At 45.6% G+C, this 18,370-nt stretch overlaps 1 protein-coding gene and 1 long non-coding RNA gene across 3 annotated transcripts in view; one reads left to right on the top strand and one right to left on the bottom strand.

The window, feature by feature from the left end:
• Positions 1-18,370, top strand: part of LOC144782133 (F-box only protein 27-like) — a 572,295-nt gene that overhangs the window by 148,444 nt on the left and 405,481 nt on the right. The gene's annotated exons all lie outside the window — the stretch shown is intronic.
• The window catches only part of LOC144782134 (uncharacterized), a 501,576-nt gene that overhangs the window by 295,850 nt on the left and 187,356 nt on the right, over positions 1-18,370 (bottom strand). The window lies entirely within an intron of this gene.

The following is an 18,370-nucleotide window of genomic DNA, read 5'->3' as shown; positions in this document are numbered from 1 at the left end:
ATTTTGTGCCAGGGTATTAATTTGCATGGAGACTGCGACGGTCCTACAAATAACCTTTCGTACCACCTGCACGGTTCCCCCTCCACAGCGATAGTACCGATTTTCAGGCAGTTATCCAATGGCAGCTACGTTATGCTCAATGATCACAGCTGTTGTTCGGACTGGACTGTTCCCATGAGGCACAGGGTCAGAGCTGATTTGCATATAGCCAGTGTCTAACCCAGGGTGGTGTGGAGTGCAAAAAAACGATGGATTTAGGCCCAGATCCTTGTACTGGGTGAATGTATGACATTGTTCTACATTCTGTCCATCAACTGTGTTTTTTGCAATTTTCACCCCGAGTGGGCTGGGTATGCTCAGACGTGAGTCCCAGGCTCTCCACACCACTGGAGTCAAGCTATCCAGGCTGAATGAAGGCTGATAGCCAGAAACCGGTCCTTGGATGCTTGATTCCGGTCTGGGAAAGACATGGCTTGGTAGTTCGGACTGGACAGTTCCCATGAGGCACAGGGTCAGAGCTGATTTGCATATAGCCAGTGTCTAACCCAGGGTTGGTGTGGAGTGCAAAAAAACTATGGATTTATGTCCAGATCCTTGTACTGGGGTGAATGTATGACATTGTTCTACATTCTGTCCATCAACTGTGTTTTTTGCACAGCTGTTGTGGCATGTTGCCAGGAAAAAGTTATCTTGTAACTGTGTCATCCACGGTCACTTATTGTATGCAAGTATTGTATCCAAAAAGTGAGACAGGAAGGGAGACGGCCTTATGGCCTTCACTGAATATCTCTTCTATACAAATTGATACTTTAAGCAGAATGAAAGCCATTCTTTTACAAAAAAATGTGCCACTGACCTTGTCTAAAGAAACGTATGATCTGCAAGTAGCAAGGTCTTCTGCGGAGATACATGCATTATTATCAACAAACTGTCCAATACATTTCGCAGAAATGTTAAGTCAAATCTTAAACATGTCTTATACCAGCGGCATCGCACATGTATTGAAGACGATTTTTTCAGGACTGTTAACACCATTTGAAGCAGTCCTCTGCATTTATCCAAATTTCGTGCACTCTGTGTTCGGCGGCCTGCCTCTCATCTTGGGACTAGTAGCAGGAATTCTATTTTTATTCCTTCTGCTCCGATATGGCAAGTCCGGCCAGCAGCAACACCCAGAATACCATGGAACAATGCCTCCTTGCCATGAGGTATCGTGAGAGGATTTCACAGATTCTTGGCTTGGCTCGTTTAAGAGATCTGAACACAACCTGGTTTCTATCGTTCAGACCAATCTGGCAAGATTGCATCTTACCTGTTCTTCGATGCCTTCTTTGCGGACAGGAATGCGTGTTGGACATTTGTCTTACACTTCCATCAGTACTGCCATCGGATGTTGACGCTTTGCTAGGTCCAGTATCGGCTCATGCATCGTGTTGCCCCCAACGGCTGCCTATTCTGATGACGGCATTCATTAAGGTCTCACCGGCAAGTCTAACTGAGGGTGAGATACGAGAAACTACAGGAATACAGGTACCATCTACTACGGACATTGCTAATGCATCAAACACTGACGGCGATGATCCACACTTCTGCACTTTTGATCTGCTAACTAAAGTGGTTCCACTTTCACCTACCACGGTAGACGGTTTCTTTGCCAGCCTAGATGATCTGATGTTTTCTCCTGACACTCCTGAGAATAACTTTTGATTATTTCACACAGCGTTCCCTGAACTCTGCAATTCGGCCTTAATTTTTCAAAACAATCCACTAATTTGAACGTTTTCCAAAATAGAACTTTTTGGCACAGAGTAATCTGCTTAAAGTAGAACTATTCCTAGAGAACAAGATTTCGTGTTTGAACTTCCTAAAATGACAATATTTGGCTTCAACCTCGAAAACAAACACAATTAAAAACTCATGCTATGGGACAGATTTCATGTATCCATTGATGAATGTACTTTCGTTTTATTTAATGAGAGAATAAATGCTCATGAATTATGCTTGATTTCAGATGACGCCTATATATCTTTTGCATACAGTATATACTCATTTCATGTGAACAAGCCTATTCAAATGCATTTTTGTATTTTGGGGTAGGATTGTAAACACTTTGCTTTACGTATGGTCAGTCCTTGGGTATTATTGAACTTAATAATCGTGGAGTGGGTGTTATGTGGGAATCTAGGACCCTAGTGTAATTTTCCCGATTTATGCCCATATATAGGTATAATTCACCCAATCCTTATATAGGCATAGGAATCATTGCCTTATTTAGTCTTAGCCTGTGCAGCCCAAATACGGCATGGCTTCTTCCACTAAACTCGAGGATCCACAACGATTTCTTGGAAAAACCAGCCTTCAGCAGTCAGGGACTTCCCCCTGCTTGAATACTAATTTATCCAAGAACTCCTAGAGTTTTCAAGGAACTGAGGCACTAGTGACGATATTATGTCCAATCTTACGTCAAACTCGGCACCTTCAAAGTATAAATATGCCTACATTTGCCCAGTCAAATACACGGTGGTTTAGGAGCAGATCGACTAACTACTTGCCCGACGCCCTGCTGATGCAAGTGCCGAAGGAAGCCGACCCTCCAACTGACGCACTGAGAAGACGCTGGCTACCCTTGCGGGTTGCTGGGAGATCAATTCCTGAGAGAGAGATACAAGACCTCTATCATTCTAAAACCAAGGTACGGAGCTAATTAGACCCTTAGAGAATTCTTGGAACAGATTCTTGGCAGAAAATTACTAGACTTAAGCTACACCACACTTACTACTCCCTTGTACTAGACTTAGGTTAGGTACACCGGGGTAGGCGTATTTTAGAAGCACCAGTTAAGTACTTTTAGCCACTATTTTATCACTGTATGTATTTTATGCATTTTATGTATTCTATGTTTATTGCTTAGAAACCATATCATGCTTTTACAGTACTATTTTATAATACTATTCGTATTATATGCATTGTACTTCTTAACTAGCATTTCAATTGTAGCAGTGCATTTCTTATGCTTAAGAAATAAGACTATTCAATAAATACTTTTATTGAAAACGCCCGTCCCTCTATTTCTGAGCAACTCTGGTGAAACGAAGCATGCACCTCTGACTGAGTGAAATAGCCGTCTATTGTTTCCGCAGATCTAGAGATACGTTTCATTCTGGGGAAACTAAGTTGTCATGTTATATGGTTGTCAGAGACGAATCCCTTCTTGTACTTTCGAGAAAGTTTCTAGTGACCTCTGAGCTAGCTGGTACTCACAATTAAGTCTAATATATTCAGCAGAGACCTAGTCGACTTAAGTCCTACGTCTAAGCTGCAGGATATATTATTCCAATGCACAGAGCCTATTGGTAATATAGGAACTACACTACACAACATCATGGGGATTCTAAAGGTACCCAGGGTTTGTGGATTCCCCTGCAGGGGTCCCAGAAATTAGCGAAAATAAAGCTAAATCTAGGTTGTTTGGGGCAAATTTTGAAAAAAGGGCTGCAAATGAAAGCGTCTGGGTTTTTCCCTTCAAATGGTATCAAAAAAGGGTTTGTGGGGCTGAAATCACCATTTTCCCAGCTTTTAGGAAATGACAGACTTTTGTCAGAAAACCAACATTTTCTACACAGTTTTGGCATTTTTGTGGGACATAGCCTATTTTTGCTAATTTTTGTGCTTTCAACCTCCTTCCAGTTAATAGTAGAAATGGGTATGAAAGCAATAACGGACCATGGAAAGCTATACATTTTAGAAAAGTAGACAAAATTCTGAATTCAGCAGGGGGTCATTTGTGTAGATCTATCAAGGTTTCTTTATAGAAACTAACAGTAAAATATAGGAAAAATTGAAAGTTAGTTGAAAAAACAGCCTTTTGTGTCAACGTTGTCACCTGTCACTTCTTTTAATTATGACAGCTCTTTGAAAGCAATATACTGTTACATGCGCTGCACCCTACTGGTTGTGGGGATATATAGGACTTGTAGGTTCATCAAGAACCCAACGTACCCAGAGTCAAAAACTAAGCAGCAATTTGCAATAGCTTTTTATTATGTACCTGTCCTGTACCCAGTTCTCGTCCAGCCAAATACTGCAGGAGCGAAGATAAATTCCACTCCTCTCCTTGGCACCTGACGCCAACACCAACAACAAATATAGTGATGGCAGACCTGTACCATAGAAGAAGGTGGATAAGCCAAATGTTCGGATATCCCTGGACTAGCTATCAAAGACCAGTAGACCCCAAGATACCTGCAGAAAAGACAGAACAAAGAAGAAGGTAAAAACAAATCATACATCCATGAACATACGTGCTTGCAGAGGACAAAAAGGCAGCACACCCACAAATTATGTCTTACCCTAAAATTAGGTCCATAAGTTTCTAAGTTTTCAAATAACAAAGTCTGTTGTTTGTCTTGAAGAACTCATGAGATCCTCGAAGTCGGTGTCCTTCCAGTATGATTCAAAAGTCCAAAAATAGAGAATATCCAATAGGAATCCTATTCATTGATTCCCAAATCAAGAAGAAACAAGGAAACAAGGAAAGGGGAAAAAGCATCAATAAAGCATGCAAAAAACCCCTCTACACCATATATATATGTATAGCTATCCACCTAAAAGGGTAAACACGGTAAAAAGGGTGCACCCGGTTTTGCCACTTTAATACGGTGGCTACTCCACTTGCTCAACAGTGGTTGTCCCAAGAGGAATTAAAGTAGGAGAAAAACACAACAGGACTCGCTCGGAGGAAGCACAGCCGCGTTCCTCCCAATATCGAGTCCACCACTTTTCAGGAGCCCCTAAAAGTGGTAAACGTGGTACACTGTAAAAAACAACACGGAACCACTCAAGTTCAGACGGCTGCCAGCCGTTCTCCCAAACAGTCACGATGCTCCACGGCGAACGTAGCGTGCAGGGATTCCATACCGGAAGTCAGGCAACAAGATCCAACAAGGAAACAGGAAGGAATTCAGCGAAACAAGGGCAGGACCTTCCGGGTAACAGGACCTGTTCAGGAACCAAGCGGTACAAAAGGGGGTGGTGATGGACGGAGCATCTGAACCAATCAAACACTCACACCCAGTCAACAGATCTGGGTTTAATCCATCACCGTTCTTTAGCCCACTCTGCCACCCCAGTTCAGACACAGCCATATGCAAATCAGTATGACCCTGTGCCTCATGGGAACAGTCCAACCCGAACTGCCAAGCCATGCCTTCCCTGGACCTGAATCAAGCTTCCTAGACCGGTTTCTGGCATTCCAGCTGTCTTCAGCCAGGCTTGCTTGAATCCAGTGGAAAAGTGAGCAAGGGACTCAACGTCTGAGCATACCCTGCCAACTTATGGCGAACAAAGCGGTACAAAAGGCGGTGGTGATGGACGGAGCATCTGAACCAATCAAACACTCACACCCAGTCAACAGATCTCTGTTTAAACCATCACCGTTCTTTAGCCCACTCTGCCACCCCAGTTCAGAGATTGCCATATGCAAATCAGTCTGACCCTGTGCCTCATGGGAACAGTCCAGCCTGAACTGTCAAGCCATGCCTTCCCTGGACCGGAAGCAGAGGCAGGAGACCAGCCCTCTGTGACGCCGTTTTATTCGCTATCTTTTTAGTTTCTAAAACCAATAAATATCACAATATCAGATACACCAAGGTAACCCACGGAGTGGCACAGAGGCAGAATGGAGAGGTATTACCAGCGGTAAAGTGAGTAAGACTATGGCCAGAAGTCTCTAATATATGGCCATTTCGCAATGCAGGTAAGACTGAATTTAAACGCTTATTTTTCACAATGACCATAGGAATACACCTCTGATGCCAAGCTCATGGGGCACGATAACAATTGAAACATGTATGTATATTTATAAACTCTTTTCACAATTGCACAATATGAATGTATTTAGACAAGGTTGCCTTTCTATACCACCACCTTACAAAGACTATGTGCGGCCATTTATGTAATACCACCACTAAAAGTACGCAAAAAACTGCTTTTCATGGACATCTATAATACTGAGTACCGCACAAATCTGCTGAGCTTGTACCAGTCCTTTTGCAAAAACGCCCACTAACCCATCCAATTTGTCTTGTTCTTATGACTATGAATGAATCGTGTATGTGTGAATGCTTTGATGAAACTAAAAAACGGCAAAATGACCTCTACAATGACGAATTTCGCCAGTTTAAACATATGGATAAGAGGGAGGAGCTTCGCGCGCATCCGAGATGGCCGCGTGAGCACAGGGCTCCCGAGGACCCTCCCTGCCTCCCGCATTTATCCCGTACAATATCCTGATTCGATGGAAGATCATTGAAGACACAACCCGGCTGATGTACTAGCAGGTTTTTGGGTCGAAATCGGACGCAGGGTCCCCGAGCCTTGCCGTCTTGAACTTTGCGGCCTTCTCCATGGAGCAGCCTGGACCTTGAGTGGTGGCAGTGCCCGGGTCGTAATTTAACAACAACGGCTTGCGGGGATCGGACCACAGCCTCACTTCACTTTCGGTTTTGTTTCTCCGGCGCACAGCCTCATATATGCGGTGTGTCTGTTGATCGGACGAGCCCCGATGCCAGCTCATTGAGTTTTGAGCGGGCAACTGTTTGGCTGTGGTCCCCACTTGGCTCAACTTTGCCTCCTGTGTTCCCGTGTGTGAGTTTAAGGAGCCATTTGAACCAGATCCCAAGCCTCCCTTCGGGGCACCCGACTCGCCATGACGGGCAAGCCTGAGGGTGAGCAACGGAAGGTCAAGACCACCATCCGTGGAGGTTCTACCCAGACGAACGTCATGGATCGCTATACACTTTCTAAAGGATCCCCTGGTGGCGCACATAAGACCCGGGAGGAGGTTGTCGACGATCCTGCTGTGTTGGCGGACTTAACACTACAAGACGTGATGGGCGCCATTGCTGGCATTCAGTCTTCTATTGGCCAACAGTATGAAGCCTTGGCCCTGAAGTTGGACACGGTGGCTATCGATGTCAACCTCATTCGCACTGACTTGGCCAAGACGAATGAGAAAGTGAAGTCATTAGACCTGAAGACATCCAGCCTTACCACGGACATGTCCGACTTGCAAACAGAAGTGCGCAATCTTCGATCTGCTAATGACTTTTTTGCTCGTTGCTTGGAGGATTTTGAAGGCCGTGCACGGCGCAATAACATGCGTATTATTGGGGTCCCGGAAGAATCTAGTCCACTCGCCACTGATCTTCGAGTGGAGGACCTCATTCTTAATCATCTGGCGCCAAAGGGCCTGAGCAAATTCTTTGCCATCGAACGTGCGCACAGAGTGCCAGGGGGATAGGCCGAAGCCCGGTTTCCCCCCCATCCGATTATTGCACGGATCTTCAAGTTTAGAGATCGCGACGCCATTTTGCAGGCGGCACGGACAAGCGGCCCTACGCAGTTCGAGAACGCCGCTGTGAATTTTTATCCAGATTTTTCTCAGTCGGTCCAGAAACAACGTATGGGATTTCAAGGTGCGAAACGGCGACTAAGAGACATGGAACTAAAATATGCTATGTTATTCCCGGCCCGACTGCGTGTTGAATATGACAATCGAACATTTTTCTTTGTCAGGCCTGAGGAAGTGAGTGATTGGTTGGACACTTTGCTGACTCGCCGCGCTGGCCAGGAACATGCTGGTGGTGTGGAAGGGGGACTGATGGACCAAGAATGATTACGGTGCCTGTGTCCGGAACAATTTTCAGAGTGATCAGCCGGAGTTCACTGACTTTTTTTTTTCTTTGATCATTCCGTTTGTATCCTCGGAGGTAGCGGGGATGGCGGGACCCTTTCCTCCTCTGGGGTTTTCTTTGTGTAGATTAGTTCATGTTTGTAATTGCTAGGGCGACAGGCACACTGCAAATTGGGGTGGCTTTTGAGTCGGTGCAGGGGTGCAGGGGAGTTGTGTTGGGAACCTTGGGGGAAGGGGGGGACGAGTTCTGGGTTTGTTTGTTTTTTCTTTTTCAAGGCAAGGTACTTTCATTATCTTTGACACTGGTGTGATGCTCGTTTTGCGATGGGAGTTCATTTTGGACTTGGATGGGGGTAGGGGGTTGAAGGTATTATGCTGGAATGTGAATGGGTTGGGTGATCGCATAAAGAGAGGGGTGGTCATGCAGCTGTTGCGGCGCCTTTCGCCTGATGTCGTTCTGTTACAAGAGACACACTTGATAGGAAACACTTGTCACGCTCTTAATAGAAGGGGTTATTGTCTTGCTGCCCATTCTGGTTTTACATCTAGTTCTAGAGGAGTGGGTATTCTGCTTAGGGTTTCCCTCCCCCTCGAAGTTGATGATGTGATCCTCGATGCCAGGGGTCGATATGTTGCACTTGTCGGGCGGTGGGAGGGAAAGCCAATCTCGTTGGTGTCAGTTTATGTCCCCCCGGGCTTGGAATCCACGACATTCACAGACCTGGGGCGGATGGTGCTGGGTCTCCCTGAGGGTGTTTTGATACTGGGTGGTGATTTTAACTCCGTCATTTCTGGCAGGAGAGACCGCTATCCCCCCCGAGATGTTCCTGCTGCGCAGTCCTGGTTGGGCGACTTCCTGGAAACATTTGGCCTCATAGACTGCTGAAGACTAACACAGTTTACTTTTCACTCTGGAGCTCATGGCAGTCTTTCTAGATTAGATTACATCCTGATACCGGCGGCACTGTCCCCCTCGATTGGAGAGATTAGACACCTGGCCCGGGGCATATCGGATCATTCCCCTATTTGGTTTCATTTTAATCTTAGCATTGGGGCCGAAGGCAGGGTGGCTCCGATTAACCCATGGTATCTCCTCAACCCCAAGACACGCGCTGAATTGATTAAATCATTTGATCTGTATTTTACTGAAAATGTTGGTTCTGTATCTTCACCTGTCTCGTTGTGGGAAGCTTTTAAGACTGTGATCAGGGGACCGGCATTGTCTTTGGTGGGGTGTGCCAAGAAATGTAAGACCGAGGCAATTGTTCAGCTCGAAACTGAAATCACAGACCTGGAGACTGCATTGGAGCGGGGGGTGTCTCGAGAAGCATTACATGTCCTCCACCTTAAACAATTAGAATATAAAACTTTGGTTACTGATGCGGCAAAGACGATGAGTAGGGAACAGCAGGGACGGCTCAATGATGTGGGTGATAAAGCAGGAAAATTGATTGCCTGGCTGGACAGAAGAGAGAGAGCGAATCGAGTGGTTCCGGTGATTGTGACATGTGATGGTGTGGGTGTAACTGATTCTGTTGGCATTCTTGAATGCTTTACTGATTATTTTCGAGAGGTCTATACCTCGGTGTCCGACAGGCCTGAAGAGGATTCGCACTTGTTGCTTCGGGACATAGCGCTACCCTGTTTGTCGGAATCGGAGCGTGATTGCTTGGATGCCACGCCCTCAGTGGATGAGGTGGCTCTCGCGCTGCGCTCCCTTCGCTCCGGCAAGGTTCTGGGTCCCAATGGCCTTCCTGTGGAACTGTATAAGTTACGCCCTGATACCTTGGCTCCCCATCTACGTGCTATGTTTCTGGCTGCGCGTGATAATGGTTCCCTCCCCAGAGATCAGCGTCTTGCGACCATTGTGGTGAACCATAAGGAGGGTAAACCACGAGATCGCTGCTCGTCTTATAGACCCATTTTGATTTTAAATGCGGAACCCAAGATCCTCGCCAAATTGCTAGCTAATCGTCTGATTACGGTTATTGGCGACCTGATTCATCCGGATCAATCGTTTTATCCCGCACCGTAACACGGCATTAAATTTGCGAAGTCTGCATGGTGTTCTCGCGAGGGCCCCGACGCTGCGTGAACGGGCCATCTTGGCGTCCTTGGACGCCACGATGGCCTTTGATACAATCGAGTGGTCTTATCTCTGGGCGGTACTCGCCAAGTTTGGATTCGGCGCGGGTTTTATTGGTTGGGTCAAACTCCTGTATGAAACACCGCTAGCCCAGGTGGTGGTTAATGGCCGCGTCTCCGTGCCTTTTACTCTCGGTAGGGGCACACGACAGGGTTGTCCGTTGTCCCCACTCCTTTTTGCTTTGGCGTTGGAGCCTCTTGCCGCCTGGCTACGGTGGGAACCCTCGATGAAGGGTATACGCTGGACGCCGTAATTTGAGGATCGCATTTCCTTATACGCGGATGATATTTTATTGTACCTTACCTCTCCCCAAAAATCGCTCAATGTGTTGTTTGACGTACTTACCTCCTTCGGGAAGAACTCGGGCCTCATCATTAATAGGTCGAAATCCTACATTTATGTACTGGCGGGTGATGTCCCTCGTTTGCCACGGGGCTGTGCCATCCAGTTGTCGCAGTCTGGCTTTAAGTACCTGGGTGTGTTTATCTCCATGGAACCGGCGGTTCGCTACGAACGTAATTTGCTCCCCCCACTCCCACGGTTACGCTCCGATGTAGCGCGTTGGCGTAAATTACCGTTGTCTCCCCTAGGGCGTGCGGCCCTTTTTAAGATGATGTCCTTACCTCGGTTCCTATATGCCCTCCAGAATAGTTTTGATGTTATCCCGTCGACATATTTTCGGGAAGTAGAATCGTTGCAGAGGCAACTAATATGGGACGGACGTTCGCGCATAGCTCTTCCGAAATTGACACTCCCCTGGTATGATGGCGGTATAGTGCTCCCGGATATTCGTAGGTATTACTGGGCTTCCCACCTTGCTGCTATCATCCACGGGATGTATGGCCCGGCGTTGAATCCAGCATTTGAAATGGACAAGTGGCTGCTCCCGGGTGGTGATTATTATAGGGCACTTTACTCGGGACCCTCCCGTTCACAACTCACGAGACCTACCGCTATAGCTGTGCGGGTATGGCATAGCGCAACAGCGGCTATGGGCTGGAGTGATAAATTAACGGGTGCAACACCGCTCTATGCCTCTGCGAAGTTGGGTGGCCTATGGAGGACGAAGGGATTTGATAAGTGGGACATGATCGGTATTGGTAAAGTGCGTGATCTCTGGGTTAAAGGAAAGGTTTAGGCCTTCTCTGAACTGCAAATAGAGTGTCAGCTGAGTGACCGGGAAAGATTTCGTTACATCCAGGTAAGTCATGCTCTGAATTCTGTGTTGCCAGTGGGTAGTGCTGTTCCGGATTCCTCCCCCCTCGAAGATCGTATACTAGATGGCTATGTGCCGGATAGTACTATCTCACTGTTCTAAAAGAAAATGATTAATGATCGATCGGGTCTGCTTGATCGCCTCCGTGAGGCCTGGATTGCTGATGGTATTGAACTGGATGATGAGGATTGGCAGTCCGCGATCTCCTCTCCCAAGGAGGTGGCGATTCCGGCCCGCCTCCGTCTGGTCCAACTCAAGATCCTCCGCAGAATCTATGTCACTGGTCCCCGTCTAATTCATATGGGCTTCTCTACGGATGGTATGTGTTGACGTGGGTGTGGTCTCCTTGGCACCTATCTCCACATCATATGGGAATGCCCTGAGGTGGTGCGATTCTGGAAACGTATACATGAGATTATGGATGATGTCACAGGTGTTGTTATGATGCCGGAAGCCCGACAATGTTTATTGAATGTATGGGGTCCGAATGACTATGACGTGTCGCAGCTTCGGTGGGTGACTTTGGCCAATATGGTTGCGAAGAGAGATATTGCCCAGTTGTGGGGATCCCCAAGGCCGCCTACAGTGACTGCTTGGAAAGAGAGTCTGTGCTGGTGCATGTTTCGAGAGAAAACAGTATATATTGCAAGAGGCAGGCCCAAAAAATGGGGGAAGATTTGGAAACCGTGGAACTCATACCGTGGAGATATTTGTACACCCCGCTCACAGCTATCCAGAGTCCTTCCCCGTCGCCCTGACCTATATCCCTTCCGGCTGTGGTATATCGTACTGTTCATATGCAATTCTGCTTCCGCCTCTCTCCCCTCATCTGTATTCAAAGACTTTTTTCTCCTGCTGTCATGTATCTCCCGTCCTCCTTGAGCACCGACCTAATGACTGTATTATTACTGTACTGCCTTGCTTGTTTGTTTGATGTTTTGTTTTTTTGTGTTTCAAATAATAAAAAGTTACAACAAAAAAAACATATGGATTAGATAACAGACAATCCATGACAAGAAAGAAAAAAGACTATGAGAAAAATATATCACTTCTCTCCACAGGTCTAATTAAGATCTACGTAACAGTGATGTGTCACTTTAAAATAAGTTTCAGAATATTGTTTTGATCCTTTGTTTTCATTTTTTCTTCTTTCATTTCTTTTCCCTTCCAGAGACCAGACTGGGTCATCATTTTTTCTTCAAAGGGCCAACTCAAGCCCTGGATTAAATAGACTAGCCTATTTTTGCTAGTCTATTTTAGGAAAGTAGGCATACTATACAAAAGTTAGTTTCTTGAGTGCAGTAGAGATCAACATAGGTCCTGATGAGTAAAGCAGTGGGGGACTGCTTACAAAACATGTTGACCAAGTAGGGCACAATAAATAGCCCTACCACAACCCCTTTTCCAGCTAGAGAAGTGAATAAACTATTTTTTCTACTAGCCTGGGAATTTTTTAACATTTTCATATTTTGCACCTAATCCCTCCATCCCCTACCACTCACACAATTTCCACACCACACATAGCCTATCTTCAAAATAACAAGTGCTCCCACACAGTTCGTAGGTCGTAGCACGCCCCGCCCCGTAGAGGGACGGGAAGACCCCAATGATGAAGCATGACACTATGGGAATCATAGTGTGTGAGGGGTATTTTAAAAACACATAGTGCTTGTCCTTGTCAATTACAATGACGAGTAACACTCACTGTATTTGTTTCACAATATATACCGAAAATAAAAATACCACTTGATAGAATCCTATTGTTTGATAAAATAGTATAAATGTAGTCCAGACTGGCGCTTTATACAATATTCTTGTCGTCCTTACGCAATATAACTCACATGCTTTATTAGCTGGTCAAACTAGAATTGGCCTGCAATGCCTCTTATTAGTCCTGTAATTGTTCATTCAGTTATGGGCAAACTGGTTGGCCGTTCTTCTGAATGTCCTCAAACAGATACAGAATGTCTGCGAATTGACATAAAATAAAGGAAAAAATGCCCTGACTATTCCCTCTGTTGCCCGTTTTGATAACTGGCAGAGTCTGACAAATTATCCTGAAGACCAATTAAATAGCGTGGTGCAGAGTGTTCCATTTAATTCCTCATTTTCAAGTACTAGTGGGTGGTTGTGGCTGGTAGACAGGAATGGTTGTCGTGCTCGTTTTCTTAATTCCATGTCTGGGTAAAAATAATGAAGACCTGACCCCCCCCCCCCCCCCCCCCTCCCTCAATACCATCAATTCAACAATTCTGGTATTCTTACCACCAATTCGGTGGGAAAGTTAAGTCAACAATGAGTCAACAATGGGTGGAACATTCCACATTGTCTGCAGTGAAACATCTTTCTCTCCTGTCCGAAGACATGACTATCAGATTTTCTTTTAGGTCCCAGAACCCCAAGTTCTAAACTATTTTTATATGCTACTTATAATGAAATTTGGAAATTGTCCCAAATAGACCAAGATAATTTAGATAAAGTGCTTGCTGTTGTTGATAATATTATTAAAACATTGCCATATCATATTTACAACTTAAACAACATTGGTCCAGATGTAGGTAAAACTTATTTACCGATTCTTAATTACCGAATTTTACCGAATCGGTAATTAAGAATCGGTAAATAAGAAGTGGGGGTATGTAGGAACATCCAGATGTTCCAGTTACCGAATCGTTAAGAATCGGTATTTACCGATTCGGTAAATACCGACCGGTAATGCTCCATTCATTCCTATGGGCTTTGAATGGGGCATTACCGGTCGGTATTTACCGATTCGGTAAATACCGATTTTGACAAGGGTGCAGGGGGTGTCACTTTGACACCCTCTAGCACCCCCACAAAAGGTTCGGGGGCCATATGGCAGGCATACCTGCCCTAAGGGCAGGTCTGCCTGTCATATGGCACAGGTGTGCATGCACACCTGAATCGGTATTTTAACATCAAATACAATTTGATGGTAAAATACCGATTTTGTAGGCCTTGTGGGACTCAGAAGAGTCCCACCTACATATCAATTTTACCGATTCTGTAAATATACCGGTCGGTAAATTTACCGACCGGTATATTTACCGAATTGGTAAAATTACCGATTTTCCCTGTTTACCAGCCCCTACATATCAAATGCCAAATACCGGTCGGTAACGGCCGAATTCGGCCGTTACCGACCGGTAAAACCCTACCTACATCTGGCCCATTGTGTCGTCTGTTATTGATATTGTGCAGAGTGACATGTCAATGTTGTACCATGGGCAAAGTGAGCTAAGATCTATTATGCAGTGCAGCTGGACGCTTCAAAAACTGAATAATAGACTCGTTCCATGGCATTACTTGAATTGCAGCGATTTGTTTCTGCCTTTTGATTTAACACCTGATAATGGCCATGAAAGATGTGACCTACACATTGCTGCATTTAGAAAAATTGGATCAGCTGCCATTAACCATAGCTGAAACGCCTTCGGCAGAGTGGCTAATACATGGCATTATTTCACTGCCTATATCGACATTTCAGTGTACTGCGTGCATGAAACAATTCCCTACAGGTAGATATGAACTCCTTGGAAGCAGCTTTTTTCACGAGTTATGGTCACTTTCCTTCACATGTAGTTCTGAATGTTCTAATAAGGAAGTTTTTATTACTGGAGAAGAATGCAACTCTACCGTCGGACTTTCACTTGTTTGTAAATGGGTTAAATTCACAGCACCGGTAATACTTCAAAGCCTAATTTGGCTTGTTTTTTAACCCCTTCCATGCTCATGACGGAACGGTTCCGTCATGAGCGTCGGTTGGCCTGTGCTCATGACGGAACCGTTCCGTCATGAGCCCATAGGCTCAATAGAACCTTGAGCACTGCAGCGGAATTCGCGCAGCGCTGAAGGGGTTAAAAGGCATTCCCACAATTCTCTTTTTTATTATGGTACTCTCTAAAGGGAGTAATCTCATGCTTAGTGATCAAGACAATTGCAGAATGTGGGCTGGAGGCCTGTATATTTTGTCCATTTCCCAGTCGGTCACTTGTTGCAGCAACGTCGTGTTTCCCCCTCCACATGGGATTGTAGATAGCTGATTGTGGACATCCATTACAATTTATACGGCAGATTTCAAAAGCGAAGCAGACTCAAAGCATTATTTTTTCAACAAAAGTAGCTCTTACTTGTGCTTGCGAGACCTTCGAATTGCAGGTGGCTTGAACTTCTAGAGAAATAAAGTCATTGTTAAAAACAAATCTTCCCCTTCACTTTGTAGAGTCAGTGCATCACATTTGTAATGCCTCTAATACTTTTTTATGTTTGTGGGCTCCGGTTTTAGTTCTTTTTAAACCATCTGTGAATTATTACCAGCTTTTATCCATTTAATTTTTTTCTGGTAAGTTCAGAGGATTCCAATTGCTGTTATTGCTTATTTGCGGCATCCTCGTCCTGTTCCTGCTTCTTCGCAATGGATGCTCCTTTTGGGGGTGCTTTGGGGCTGGCACCACTCCAACATTACTGTGAGCGTATGCTTCGGATCTTTGGAATATTTCTACTACAGGAGCTGTATCTTGATTGGTCCCTAACATTTCGACCTGCCTGGTTTACCTTTGTGCAACCAATATTCCACTGTATCTAGTGCCCTTTTGAATGGGTACTGGACATTTGCCTGGTTTTGCAGACACCCGTTACGTTACCTTGAACATTGGACTGTTAATGAATCCCTTTGCAACCGTTTTTTAAACTGTTCTTTATGTTTGCGACTTCTTTTCAATGTAAGAATTGAGCCACTAGCCTACAGTGAAAATTGTGCAACGGCACATGGCTCACTCGATACAGGCTTTGCTAACATGGCTGCAGGTTGCCCAGTGACCTTCTCAGAATTGGATGAGACTGAAGAACATGTCTGTTTCTTGAAGCTCGTGATTTGGGCAGCTGACCAATAATCATGCGATGACGAATAATGCAATCGGCTGCTCCCAAGCCACATAATTTGAGTATTTTTCCAAATTGACATTTTAATCCATTCGTTTTCAGTAACTGCCAGTTTTAAAATAAACTTTGAGTATGTTTACTTTCTGATGACATTTATCACATTTTGTATTCTCTTTTTCAATTGTCCTGAAGAAACAGAGGGTGCCATGTTTCCTACATGACCCATTGTAGTTTTCCTTATGTTAGCCTAATTGTGCACCTTGTACGCCACATTTTAATTTGCACACTCTACTTTATAAACACGCTGGCTTTTGTGCCACACTATTTTCACACAGAACCTGCAAAAGTTTTTATGTTCTGTTCTTTTCCTGGGATTTAGTCTGAATGCCATAGACCAGGTCAAACAACAATGCCCCTTGTTATTGGCACCTAGACATAACACGAGAACACGGCTGCTCTTTGTGAGCACGCATGTTTTGTCTTATAGCTTAGTATAAGAGTTTAAACACGAGCACTTAGCAAGAACTCTGACACAAAATTACTATGTCAGCTGAAATGTAGAACATCAATCTGTTTACTCCAAGGTACGGGGTTCGCCACTAACATCAGAGATCTTTGATATATAATTTAGCTTCAGCAGAAATGGGGGGGGTAGGCTAATTTGTCTTATAACATGACAGGGCTTTCTTTAGTATACAGTTTATTAGCCATGCTAATAGTATTTTTGTTATGCATTTTCTTTTATTCTGGCATGAATACTGCATTTTAGGACACAATAGTTTGAATAAATATTCTAAACTTCCTTTTTGTCTTTTTTTTTATTGTGGGTCAGTGAGAGAGCGAAGGGTGTGTCTTGTTACCCTGATCCCTGAGACAGTCAAGAGTGTTGTGTTCTGGCCTATCAATTCACTTGTTTCTCTAGTAAGGTTAGGTGGGCGAGTCAGACACTATAGCTGGTCTGACTCTGGTTCACAGGTATGTAGGTAGTATGAAGACTCAGTCCCTACTTTCCGATGTTCTAAGGTCCCAAGCATAATTCTGTTCCTGAGTACAAATCCCGGCAACATGGCCCGTCCGAACCCAGAGGAGGCTGGGCTGGAGCACCCCTCTTTCGCCCACAGATCATGTACTGTACTGTGCCACCTTGTGGCTCCCGACACTGCGCCCTGTGCTCCCCCCTTGGCTCGACCTACGGCAAGCTCTCAGTAGCTGTCTGCCCAGCATCACCCCCCCAGGGTACACCTGCTTTTGCAGTTTGGCTTTTTTCCCTTTTCCTCTCTCCCTGCCTACCTTGCATGTAGGAGCCCTCCTGACCTGTCCCTTGTCTTGCATCTCTGTTGGGGCCTCCCTTCTGCTTTCTGCAGGCCTGCTACTTCACTCCCCCACACCACCCACATCGTGCCTGGTGTCTTCCCATGTGGACTCCACAGCCACCCCCCAGTGACCAAACCCACCGGCATGGAGACCGCAGCACACCCACGCAGCGGACGTGTGCATAGGGCACACTGTGCATGCGTGGGGACCTCTCTCTGCGTCTGGACTCCAAACAGCACATATCACCTACGCTTAAGTTTGGATGAACTTCGAAGCCTGGACCCCGGACACCAGAACGGCTGAGCCCAAGCCTGCCCCAAGACCACCGAAGGCCCCTTCTCCTGCCGAAACTAACACTCTACAAGTGAAAACACTGATGCTATGTGCATCAGGCACACCACATCACTCACAACCAGAAGCAAGTCCGGCGCCAACAACTCCGGAGAGATCTACTGCTTGCTGATCAACACGCTCTCACATGGAAAACATGGCATTGAAATATGGAACAAAGAAAAACCAAAGGAAATGATGGACGGAGCGTTGACAATACAAGCACTCACCCCCAGTCAACTGATCTGGGTTTAATCCATCACCGTTCTTTAGCTCACTCTGCCACCGCAGTTCAGACATGGCCATATGCAAATCAGTCTGACCCTGTGCCTCATGGGAGCAGTCCAGCCCGAACTGCCAAGCCATGCCTTCCCTGGACCGGAAACAAGCTACCGAGGACCGGTTTCTGGCATTTCAGCCGTCTTCAGCCCGGCTTGCTTGAATCCAGTGGCAAAGTGAGCAAGGGACTCACGTCTGAGTATACCCTGCCAACTTATGGCGAACAAAGAAAAACCAAAGGAAATGATGGACGGAGCGTTGACAATACAAGCACTCACCCCCAGTCAACTGATCTGGGTTTAATCCATCACCGTTCTTTAGCCCACTCTGCCACCCCAGTTCAGACATGGCCATATGCAAATCAGTCTGACCCTGTGCCTCATGGAAACAGTCCAGCCCGAACTGCCAAGCCATGCCTTCCCTGGACCGGAAACAAGCTACCGAGGACCGGTTTCTGGCATTTCAGCCGTCTTCAGCCCGGCTTGCTTGA

This window comes from Lissotriton helveticus, chromosome 9, assembly GCF_964261635.1.
Source record: "Lissotriton helveticus chromosome 9, aLisHel1.1, whole genome shotgun sequence".
Classification (NCBI taxonomy): domain Eukaryota; kingdom Metazoa; phylum Chordata; class Amphibia; order Caudata; family Salamandridae; genus Lissotriton; species Lissotriton helveticus.
Note: the sequence above shows the minus strand (reverse complement) of the source record. Positions and strands in the feature narration are given on the sequence as shown.